We start from the raw sequence: 13,037 nt of genomic DNA on the forward strand, positions 1-13,037 counted from the left end.
ATTGAGCTTCCTAAAGCAATTTCAACCTTGCCTACACTTCTGCCTCTACAGATCTTCCTCCTTTACACCTAAATAACTCTCACTTGCCCTTCCTGTCTCAACTTAGGAGCCACCTCCTCCAGGAAGCACTCCCCTATCTCAGTGCTCTCAATGCATCATGATTTTAACCCCTTACCTGGCCCTGCCCATCCAATCATTGCATTTTTCCCTCGAGTTGTCATGGGCTGCTCACTTCTTGATCATCTCCATTAGACAGAAGGTTTCACAGAGGGTTGGACTGTGCTTAATTCTCCATTGCGTTCTCAGAGCCTCACATGGTGCCTGGGATCTAGTTGGTGCTTAATAAATTAAATCTCCCCACTATTTCCTACTCTCCTACTCCCAGAATCCATGCCACCAAGAAGGCTAAAGATAGGCAATTGTAAGAAGGAAAGCCAAGGAGAAGTTAGTAGGGAAAGCCTGAGAGCCCAGGGAGAAGGGAGCTGAGAGACGCTAAGAACACGGTGCAGGTAGGGGACCACTTTGCTGGGCCAAGAATTCTGGTATCATTCACTCAAAGTCAGGCACTTGTGTCCCAGTGGTTTCCTGAGCTTTGGTAAAGTCTTAAACCCCAATAAATGCTTTATTCACATCCAAGAACACTTGGTGTGGCTCAAAGACCCTGCCTAGGGAGGAGAAGGGGGCACGCTGAGAAGGAGACCCTGCCTAGGGAGGAGAAGGGGGCACGCTGAGAAGGAGACCCTGCCTAGGGAGGAGAAGGGGGCACGCTGAGAAGCGGGCACGCTGAGAAGGAGACCCTGCCTAGGGAGGAGAAGGGGCACCTGAGAAGGTCACATCTTTGGGTTCCCCCTGAAAATGTTCTTCCAAAGCAAACACATGTGAGTTTATAAAGGCAGGTTCATAAAAAAGAAATCAGAGGGGAAGTCATGGATCTAATAATGCCCCAAGCCCTTATACTTTCCCACAGGCATCTGGGGCCTGACCCCCCAGTCGGATTGAGCCACCCACCCAGATGATAGCTGGCCTCTAAGCTGAGGGGCCTGGGGAGGCTTCAGTGATCCCTCTGCTGTAAATGTTGCCTCGGCTGGCCTGTAACTCTGGGGCTGTGGAGGTGAGTGTTTATTCATAATAAGTAGCACCTGGCTGAGCAGGGGCCTCTCCCACCCACAACATTCCAGGTCATACAGGCAGAGCTCAGGCTGTGGTCTTCTGGGGACAGGTTTCAAAGCAGCTCCTTAATGGCCCTCCCCTGGGTACTAAACAAAACTGCTCCTCCTCTCTGTATTCTCTTCACCCAGACTTTTTCCTCCCTAAGAGCCATGTCCCACATCCCAGCTCGCAGCATTGACCTCTTCCTTACTTATTCTGCACAAAATGCAAGTGTGTATTTCCTGCACACCTTGCTTTTGATATCCCAGAGCAGAGAAGAGGGTCTGAACTAAAACTGTAGGGGCAGAAAGAACAAAAGCAGCTATCATCCTTAGCTTCCCTCGGCACGGCACTCACATGCCAACATTTGTCACACGCAAATGAACATGCTGTTCCCAACATGATAAATTTCACATCAGTCCTGCTGACTTGGGTTTACTAATTGCCCGATAGCATTTTCTTTGTTAAGCTTCACTGTGATCATCACACTTTTTGTTGAACTGACGGTAGAAATATTCCACAGCCAACAACCCAAATGCAGCCCAATGCACGAGGACCCTGATCTTTCATGATGGGGGTACATGCAGGTACAAGTGTCATTGTTCAGGCCTCCAAGCCTCCAGTCTCTGAAACTGATGTCTGTGCAGGGCTTCCTGGGGCTGCCATAATGCAAAACTTCAGGAAGATGCCATTCACACTGTGCTCCTGTGCCCAACGTCACTGGAAGGGAGTGGGGTACAATTGTGCACACTACCCAGTGGCCCTGGAAAACTCCATTCTGAATCTGGGGATATGGCTGGACAAAATGCAGGGAAACTAGTGAAGCTGTTTACTAAAGGCAACTGGAGCAGGGCCCAGGGAGAGAGCACCCATATTCACAGCGTTGTTCTAGGTTGTGTTTTTTAAATTCTGAGCTGCCTGCCTCCCTCCCCAAGGCCCTTTGATGGAGGCAACATTAGTTTTACTGGTCAAGTCCAGTTGTCAAATGATACCCAGGGAAAGAGAGACAGCCTAGATACTAAGGGATGATTAGAATACAACTGGGGTTTGGGGAGAATAAGGAGAAACGCTGTGGAACTTGGGGGTCCCTTCTCTGTGGGGGCAATGACAGAGTGAGCCACAGGATCTCCTCACCTAATCTGCACGCTCCCTCCTAGCAATGAGGTGCAGCCTTCTTATCAGCTGAAGAATTCAGCCAGCCGGTCAGGGTTGCATACCACACAGTGACTGGGCCTGGCTCGGCTGTCTAGCCAAGAACAGACCGGTCTTTGTTCCTGTGTGACTGGGGGTGCTACTCAGGGATGGAGAATCTAGGATGGGTGCAATTATGAGATTTTTTTTAAGGTATAGAAATTGTACCTCCCATCTTGGACCATGGGAAAATAAACTGAAGGAGTATGATGTTGAAAGAGGAGAAAGTGGGGTCTTTTTCATTGCTGGAAATTCCTCTTCCCAAAGTGAACCATGAGTTCACCTGCCTTCCTATTGTTGCAAGAGCCACCACTGGGGTCAAAACACTGAACTTAACTTTCAAATCTGGTTCACCTTCTCCTGAAGTCATATCCTCTAAGGACTCATAATCCCAAAGCCTTGGCATTTAAAGGATTCTTATAGGTCATCCATTCATCCATCCATACTTCCATCCATCAATCCATCCATCTATTCATCCATCCATCCATCCATCCATCCATCCATCTACCCACCCACTCATTCACCCATCCATCCACCCCCCTTTTACCCACCCAACTACCCATCCATCTATCCACCTATCTATACATCACTCATCCATACATCCACTCATCTACCCATCAATCCATCCACCCACCCATTCATCCATCAATCCGTCCATCCATCCAACAACCATTTATTGAGAACATACTATGTGCCACCCAGTGGTGAACAAGAGAAACAACGACCCTCCTGTCATGGAGCTGACATGCTATTGGAGGAGATGGACAGTAAACAAGTAAGCAAACAAATAAGCAAAACAATTACCAGATCATGGTAGATACCCAAAGAGAGAAAACCAATGAAACATGAGAAAATTAGTGGAGAGGACTGGTGTGATCAGGAAAGGCCTCTCCAAGGAGGTAACATTTAAGCTGAAAAATAAAGGACGAGAATAAGCCAGCCATACGAAATAAAAATGAAAACAAAACAAAACAAACAAATAAACAAAAAATGGGAGAAGAGCAGAGAGAACAGCAAGTGTTAGTTAAGAGTATTTTCTCAAGTGGGCACAAGCTTGGCAGGTTTGAGGGGCAGAAAGGAGCCCAGCATGGCTGGAGCAGGGAGAACTTTGCAAAAACCTTTTGTTCCAATGAAAATAACACAAAATCTAATATAAAATAAATCAGAGCAGAGGGATTCAGATAAAGTCTGGTTAAAACCACTGATAAGATTCACCACTGCCAGAAACTAAGATTTCCCGTATAATATTCAGCATTTGTTTGAACTCTTTGGTGATGCCAAACGATTACCTCCAAAATCAAAGTTTATGGGCACCTCAGGAGTGTATAAGTCTCAAGGGAGCAGGGCTTATGGCAGGCAGGGCTTTCCTTGGGGTAACATCTTCCCAAACAAAAATTCTGCATATTTGCTGAAGGGTTGACACTCCATCGGCCAAATAGCATCAGGCTGTGGCTTCCCCCTCCCAGCCAGCTGTAGGCTTATCCAGCTGGTTCTCGCTGAGCAGTGCACAGGACATATTTCAGACCAGGAGACTTTGAAGTATGTGTTCTCTTAAGGCTTAACAATGTCAAGCTTCATAACCCAAGAACTGGCTTGCTAGCTTCCTACTTTAAATTGCTCATAATTTGAAACATGCAAACATTTCCACTTTATCAAGCAGGGCTACTAAACGTATTATTGCTGGAACCTGCATGTTTTATGGTCTCCATACAGCCAGGGAGCTGAGTTTTATTAAAATAGACTGTTAAGAGGCTCAATTCATTATGGAATCTTTCAGGCCCCAGAATGAAAGAGTTTTGTTTATTCTAAGGGTCGGGAAGAGAGTGAGGATAACTCTGTGTGTGCATCTCTGTGTATGTGCACGTGAGTGTGTGTGTGTGTGTGTGTGTGGCAGGGAAAGAGGTGGGAAAAAGGTAGAGACCACCAACAGTCTCAGCCCTGGCCCTCACTGCCCCTTCCACCCCACTTCTTGTACCAGCTGCTTGTCTGAGGCCGAACACTTGATTGTGGGTCTGTTACTTATGGTAGAACTGGGTCTGGCTTCAAGACAACTGGAATTTAGCAAAGAAGGGTGATCCTCTAGGGGGAACAAAAGAAGCTCAAGGGCTCCTCTGAGAGTGAGCACACCGAGGATTTAAAAAATGGAATCTAGTGAACAAACAAGAACTAGGCACAAAGCTTTTAAAAAGGATATTGATGGTGCAAACAGGCAAGGCTACATCTTTCCATTCAGTATATTCCTGTGATGGGGGCAGTATTTAATGATTTTAAGGATAAGACCATGTAATAAAGCCATTCCTGTGTATTCAGGTAACCTTCATTACTTGCTAGAGCAGAAATATGGAACTTCTTGTAGCATGTTGCTCCTAGCCTGCTATATCTCATTGGCATGCTAGTCCCCATGCTCTCCTGGTTACAGAGGTAAGGTCTTGAGACTTTACGGGGTGGTGAAGAGGTATCCACCTGTCCTCGTATCCAAGTTAAGCCAGCAGTTAGATTCTAGCCCCAGACTAGTATCTGTCTGGCAGCAATTGCATGAGAGACCCCAAGTGACACCAGCAGAAGAGACACCCAGCTGAGCACAGTCAACCCATAGAAATAGGAGAGATAATAAATAGTTGATGTTGTTTTAAGTCACTAAGGTCTGGGTTGATTGATTATGTAACAATAAGTAGTCAAAACACCACATTTCACTCCCTTCTTTTACTTGGAGGATTTGGGAAAAAAAAAAAGCAGTTCTCACAGGGTAGACAAAGGTGTCTTCCAGTCATGCTGATTATAGTGATGATGATAATAATATCAATAATATCACTGTCATTTATTTAGCACTTAGAATGCAGCAGACAGTATTTCTAAGTGTTTGATTTTATATGTCACCTGAGTTAGATTCTACTATTGTCTCCACTTTACAGATAAGAAAACTGAAGCTCAGAATCTGAGTCCACAGTCCTGGCTAACTCTACAGTCCAACTCTTGCAGCCAGGCCTAAAACCCTGTGACACTGCTGTCAACACAAAGTTCTGCACATGGGAAGTGCTCAGCAATGTTAGCTGGCACAAATTATGCCAGCAAGTCCTCTGGACTCTCCCTTCATCCCACCTTTACTAAGTATCGCCTGGTTGCCAGGAACTGTGCTGGATTCTAAGAATGTCTCCAAAGCCTGGCATGAAACCCACTGGCTTCCCTCTGGAGAGGCTGTCACAGGCCTTGTCTGGACATCCTTTAATCTCTGCAACCACAGTGCCTGATGCAATGGCTGATCCCCCATTAGTGAGCAGTGTTTAGGAAATGGGTTTATGAATAAATCACATGTGAATAAACAAGGGATGAGTGGGTGGCTGGATAGACGGACAGATGGATGGATGTACAAATAAAGTATATTATGATGCACATACATTTTAAGCCTCCTCTGGAGTATCTCTCATAGTGCCTTTAATTTTATAGTGTCATTCTCATCTCTCTATGATTTTTTTCTGTTGTTTTTTTTTTTTTATTTGGTCTAGGTCCAGGGCAAATGGGTTAGGGGAGTAGGAGCTGGCCATGTTGGAGGTTGGAAAGGTGTTAACAAGCTATAAATGACCTTCCCTGGCCTATTCAGGCATAAGTAATGTCCCCAAATTGCCTACAGTCAAAACTGCCAATTCCAAGCTGATTGCAATGAATCAGGCTCCCCCTATACGCAATAATGTGATCAATTTCTCATTTCGCTGAATAAATAAGCTGGAAGATGGGGAACTGTCTCTGACCCACTGTTAACCTTCTGCCTCATTATTCATATCAGACCTATGACATACATGTAAGAAATCCCTGGTTCAATTTTAGCTAATTATTTGTTAGGAATGAAGGCTCTGTGAAGTGTTACTGATGGTACAAGTGTCCAGGGACCTCCGGGCCGAGAAAATCAGGCTGAGAAAGCCTTTGTCTAGAAAGAGGAAGGATGGGAAGCAGCTTCCTTTTCTTTCCCCAGCCATAAGCTTAGTGTTGGTGTGTTCATGTGTTTGTGCACATATATTTGCTTCCAACTGTGATGCCCTAGGAATTTATGACGGTGTTGACTATTGTTATCTTACATCTTCTTATTGTAATTAGTGCAGATCACCCTCACAGATCAATTCCTTCATTGGGAATAAATGCTGCAGTAGTCTTTCCCCTCCCCCCTGCCCCACACACTGTCCCCCTGGTGTGGACATTGAGGGACCAGAGCTTTGGGAAACATTAACAATGTTCATTTAATTGGCTGGCTGACTCTAGAGACATTTCTGGGGATGCTGCAGAATTATGTTTGTGCTTACTGGGAGGGGTGAAGCCCGTGCAGTGGCTTTGGCAGGTGCTGCTTGCAGAAGTGCCAGATTCTGTTGACCTGGTCCAGGGACAATGGTGGCTTCCTTCCCTGGAACAGGGCACTGGTGGTGGGACCCTGGAGTTGCCCCAGAGGCAGCTTGGATGGAAGGTTATGACTGTTTGCCCTTGCCAGGGCTCTATCTGAAATCAGATTGGTAACTCCCTTGAAATCTCCCAAGACTAGCAGAACACATGCTATTCTTAGGAGCATTTGTGTTTCCTTAAGAGAATAAAAGCCTCTGTCACACACTAGCTGCTTTATCACCTTTGTAATGCTCTAGTCCTTTTCCATTTCCAGAGTTCCTGAGAATTTTCCCCAACCACTCTCACCTCATGAGACTTATTCAATGAGCAGGTCCATTTATTTTATTCAACATATACATTCTAACACGTGTCAGGCACTGGGTTTGACATTGAGGGTAGAGTATGGAGGAATAGCATTATCAGGTAGTCTTGTCCCAGTGGAACTTTCAGTCTAGTGGGGAGACATAATATTTAAGATAGCATTGTGATGAGGACTGAGGGGACATTCATGAAGGTGTGGGGCACAGAGGAGGGGATGGATTTGGGGGTCAGAGGGGCTGACCTCATGGTCATTCTAAAGTATGAAAAGCTGGGATTTAGGGGAAGAAAAATATAGGGGTTGGGCTGTAACTCTGAAGGCTGTGCCATTGCATGTGAAATGGGTCTCTTGAAGACAGCATACTGTTGGGTCTTGCTTCTTAATCCAACTTGCCACTCTGTGCCTTTTAATTGGGGCATTTAGCCCATTTACATTCAAGGTTAATATTGACATGTGTGGATTTGATCCTGTCATTGTGTTGTTAGCTTATTATTATGCAGACTTGTTTGTGTGGTTGCTCTGAAGGATAAAAAGCTGCGCTTCATGAGAAGAGGTAGAAAGTGGGTGGGATGGTGGGGAAGAGGAATGTCTACTAGAAGCAGTAGCACATGGGATGTCTTGGAGGGAAGGGGGAAAACAGTGGGATGGAAGACAGTTTGACTGCAAAGAGGTAAAGAAAAGGTCAAAGAGGTGAGCAGGACCAAGTCATGAAGGGTTTCATCACTCCACTTCCAAGTGTAATGTTTCAATGCTGACAACAGATGTGGGCTCCATGAATAATGACTCTAGGTCTCAGAGTCTAAGATAATAGACCCCAATCAGGACTGTCTCAGACAAACCAGTGTGTAGGGTCACTATATTCAAAAATCATGTCCAGGAGCTTTGATTTCTAGGATTTTATCCCAAGGTCTCTTGAAAGCAAATGAGAAGATCAGCTTTACACCTTAGGAAGATCTCGGTCTCCTGTGGTTGATGGTTTGGACGAGGGCAAAAATGATGGAGAGGGATAGGAGGACCCTGTGTCTTCCATGAGGTGGGCTGGGGCATAGAGTAGATAAGATTTGCTCCATTTTGCAGATGCAAAGACTGAGATCCAAGGAGACAAAGGGGCTTTCCAATCAATAGCAATCATTGGGTGATCAGCTTCACCCAATCAGTAGAAATGAAAGTTCCAGTGTGGACCCAGTTTTTCTGTTTTCCACAGTGGAAAACCTATTTTCTGTTTGGGTCATGAGAGCAGCCACAAACTTAATGTTCAGTTTATAAAGCCTAAGGAAAGCGGGGGGAGGGGGTGGTGGGGAATTTGTCACCTTTAAAACAGAATGTATCCCTGGGGACCAAAACCTGTGAATCTCAAAGGAACTAAGAAATCTGTATTCTGCAACACAGTAATGTGACATTTTAGAAGATCAAGAACAGAAATATCCTCTTTCCCCTGGAATATGTATGACTGGGCCAGGGTTCCCCAAGTTGTTCTGAACCACAGGCCTGGTCAGAGACCTCTGAAGCATGTGTCAAGCATCCTCTCCTTCAGGGCTTTGTGTGTGTCTTCCCTCTGCCAGGAACATCCTTTCCCTAAAGAGTCACATGGTTCATTCAGATCTCTGCTCAGATGTGGCCTTCTCCAGGACACCTTTCTTGCCCATCCTGTCCAAAGTTGCTTCACTCTGTTTACACATGATTATTTTTCCTACCTAACACCGGTATCCTATGGCTGTCATTTTGTAATCTGTTTCCCAACAGATTGATATGAGCTTCCCAAGGACAGGAGCTCTGTCTCACTCACTCTGCATCCCCAGTGCTTGTATACACTTGGTACTTAATAAATATATGAATTGCATAGATCGATATTGAAGTCACTGCTTCCATGAAGGATTCTTTTTTTTTTTTTTTTTTTTTTTTTGAGATGGAGTCTTGCTCTGTCGCCCAGGCTGGAGTGCAGTGGCGCAGTCTCGGCTCACTGCAAGCTCCGCCTCCCGGGTTCACGCCATTCTCCTGCCTCAGCCTTTCCGAGTAGCTGGGACTACAGGCGCCCGCTACCACGCCCGGCTAAGTTTTTGTATTTTTAGTAGAGACGGGGTTTCACCGTGGTCTCGATCTCCTGACCTCGTGATCCACCCGCCTCGGCCTCCCAAAGTGCTGGGATTACAAGCGTGAGCCACCGCGCCCGGCCCATGAAGGATTCTTACAGGGGCACCTCCAAGATGCTGAGAAGGGTCAGTCACATGAGGACAGACGCAGGCACTCAGCTGCCCTGGTGCTGAACTCAGCACACCAACCTCAGACCAGAGGCTCCCTCTCTTACTAGTCCCTCTGCATCCTTAAGACCAAGAAAGAGCCAGACACAGAGCACAAGCCCAATAGAGGTTTGTTTGAATGATGAATGACTGAACAACTTGAATGAATGACCACATTAAATCTCCTCTGAGGTCAGGACCAGAAGCAGACCCCAGCCGGAGGGAATTGTGGAACCATGAGGAATAATAGCATTATCATGACCAGAGCTGCCATTTATTGATTGCTTATTATGTGGCAGACACAGTCGAATCATTTCACATTCATGATCTCATTTAATCCTCAGAAACCCTCATTAATTGCTACTATTACTATCCCCATTTTACATATGAGCAAAGCAAGACCCAGTGAGGTTAAATAACCAGCTGAAGAGGATACAGCAAGGGCATAGCACAGTCCAAGACTGGAATCCAGGACACTCGCTTCCAGAGCCAGCTCTGGGTTGTCCTGTGGGCACGGAGTGCAGGGGCAAGTGCTAAAACTCTGGCTAATGGCAGATCATATTCAGTCAGTATGCACAGTGGGAGGGCCTCCATACATAGCTATCTGCAAAGAAGAGGGAGAAGAAGAAATACTCACCTTGGGGATCCCTGTATCTGACAGGGGAGGCATATCATGTGTCCCCCAGCCCTTTGGGAGATTCCAGCTGGGGAAGAGAAAGCATTCCTCCATTTGATTTGTTTTTGGTTTTTGTTTTGTTTTTAGAGGTGAGGTCTTGCTCTGTCATCCAGGCTGGAGTACATAGGTGCAATCATAGCTCACTGCAGCCTCAAACTCCTGGGCTCAAGTGATCTTCCAGCATCAGCCTCCCAAGTAGTTGTGACAACAGGTGTGCGCCACCATGCCCAGCTAATTTTTGTATTTTTTTTATTTTTGTGGAGACTATAAAACTCACTATGTTGCCCAGGCTGGTCGCAAACTCCTGGGCTCAAACAATCCTCCTGCCTCGGCTTCCCAAAGTGTGGGGATTACAGGAGTGAGCCTCCTCGTCCAGCTATCCCTACGTTTGTATTAATAACTATGGAACAGCAAACTCCTTAAGAAAAAAATACAAATGGGTTTATACTTCATTCCTTTGTTTGATCATTCATTAATTCAGCCATTTGATTGAGTTCCTACTATGTGCCAGGCACTGTTTTAGGGGCCAGGGTTTCAGCAGGGATCCTATCAGGCAGATAGGATTCCCACCCTCCTGGAACTTACTGTCTCGTGGGAAAGATAATAACAATACAAGGGGGCAAGCATGGAGCTGGGGACAGTCCAGGAGCAAGGAGAGCAAAGAGCACCTGGGCTGAGGCTCCTCAAGAGGCATCCACTGGAAGTGAAGGGACAGCAGGAGTGGGCCAGGCAAAGGGGCCCGGGGAAGGTGCACAGAGAGCAGCAGCCTCACGAGGGCATGCAGGTGGGAGGAACGAGGTCTCTATTTTGAAGAAAGGGATAAAGCTTAAGCTCAGACTTAAGAAGGAGATCACTTGCCTAAAGATGCCCAGTCAAGGCAGGGAGTGTGGCTGAAACTCTGCCAAAGAACCTGCTTCAGGCCAGGCACAGTGGCTCACACCTGTTATCTCAGAGCTTTGGGAGGCCAAGATAGGAGGATCGCTTGAGGCCAGAAATTCAAGACCAGCCTGGGCAACATAGCAAGACCCACTCTTCATAATAAAATTTTAAAAAATTAGCTGGGCATGCTGCACATGCCAGCTACTCGGGAGGCTGAGGTGGGAGGATTGCTTGAGCCCAGAAGTTCACGGCTGCAGTGAGTAATGATTGCACCACTGCACCCCAGCCTGCGTGTCTCTGTCTCAAATAAACAACAAAAAAGGAACCTGCTCCAAGCTGATATTCAGGAGCTAAGTCCAACCAGAGCAGATACCTTTTTTGAGCTCACACCCTATCTCCTGTGGGCCAGCAGTGGCTCCCATCAGATAGCTTTATAAACATGCCCCTGGCGTGTTTCTACTCTCCAGAAGTAGCTGGGCTCTGGAGGGTGCCAAAGCAAATATTTTCTGAGCCTGGGTGGTGTGGCTCCAAGGTAGGGACAATTTATGGTAAGGTGGCTGACTTAGGGACATAGAGCAGCCTTCCATCCTCAGACCAGGGCAGGCTGGGAAAAGCCTCCTAATTGTTTTATTGGAAGAATTGGCCCGGGGCCACTTCTTTATCCCATCTTTAAGGTCCCTTTCATAAAGTCACCTTCAGATGTGTTTCAAATTCACCACAAACTCTATTTTTAAAATGTTCTTGCTTTTTCCATTTCTTAGGATTCCTCCAAAAATTAATGATAACTATTCACTAATGGGCTTCTATTGTTGAGATCCAGGTCTTGCCCCTGAGGGGTCCAGGCCAAGGATAGGTCCTCCTAGGGCTGAGCCATGGCCTGGACAGGAAGTGAGCATCAGTGAAGTTTATACAGAGAAAAAGGAAAGCCCCTCTCTCCACCATTTGGCGTCCCCACTGTCTGCTCTGACCTGGAGCCAGGGATTGGTTGGTGACCAGTGTCTCAGTGGCTGTTTTCCATGACAACTGTTTCTGTCTGAGCTCATTCATCAATTTCTATGCAACAAAATAAGTTTGTGGAAAACTTGCATGAGTCCCTGAAATCTGGGGGCAAAGGCGGGGCTCGGAGATACAAGACAGGTTTTTCCTGGGACGATGGGAAAATTCCCAGCTCCCTCCAGGCTTCTCTTCCGGTCTCCAGCCATAGCCTCACTTTTTCCATGGCCTTATCAGTTTCTGATAGGCAAGGGCTAATCCAGCATTCAAGGGAGAGGAAACCCTGGGAAAAGTAAAGCCCAGCAGGTCCCCCCACCACACACACGGAGACCCACATAGAACTTCCTAGAAACACAACCCCACCAAGGTGGGTCACATCTCCTCTTTTGCTGCACGTGTGGACTCTGGAATAGGGAGGAAGCCAAGCTGAACAGGAAGTCCTCAGTGTTAGAAGGCCTCAGATAGCCTGAGCAGCCTGGGTCAGGCCTTTGAAATGGGGGAGGGAGAAGGGACTCCTTGAGAAGGTCTTTTTTTTTTTTTTCTGGAGACAAGTCTCACTGTCACCCAGGCTGGAATACAGTGGTATGATCATAGCTCACTGTGGACTCTAACTCCTGGGCTCAAGAGATCCACCCTCCCAAGGAGCTGAGACTATAGGCACACACCGCCACACCTGGCTAATATTTTATTTTTTGTAGAGATGGAGTCTCACTATGTTGCTCAGGCTGGTCTTGAGCTCCCGGCCTCAGGCAATCTTCTCACCTTGGCCTCCCGAAGTGCCAGGATTATAGGCATGAACCACTGTGCACAGCCTCCTTGAGAGGGTCTTTTGGGAGCTTTGTATAGTTAGTCCATTTGGGCCACTCATCAAATATTTCTGGTTTTCTCTCTTCCTGGGCGCCAAGTAAGATCATTAACACTTCCTGACCCCTGTGTGTGAGTGGGACCAGTGCTAGCCAATGAGTTGCTAGTGAAAGTGACATACAGACCTGCATTGCTTAATTATGTGGCTATGTTCCGAAAAATGTGTCATTAGGTGATTTCGTTGTTGTTGAAATACCAAAGAGTGGGCTTATATAAACCTGGATGTAACAGCCCACTACACGTCTAGGCTGTGTGGTATAGTCCATTACTCCTAGGCTACAAACCTGTACAGCTTGTGACTGTACTGAATACTGTAGGCAATCGTAACCCAGTGGTAAGTATTTGTGTATCTAAATATATTCAA

This window comes from Symphalangus syndactylus, chromosome 11, assembly GCF_028878055.3.
Source record: "Symphalangus syndactylus isolate Jambi chromosome 11, NHGRI_mSymSyn1-v2.1_pri, whole genome shotgun sequence".
Lineage (NCBI taxonomy): Eukaryota > Metazoa > Chordata > Mammalia > Primates > Hylobatidae > Symphalangus > Symphalangus syndactylus.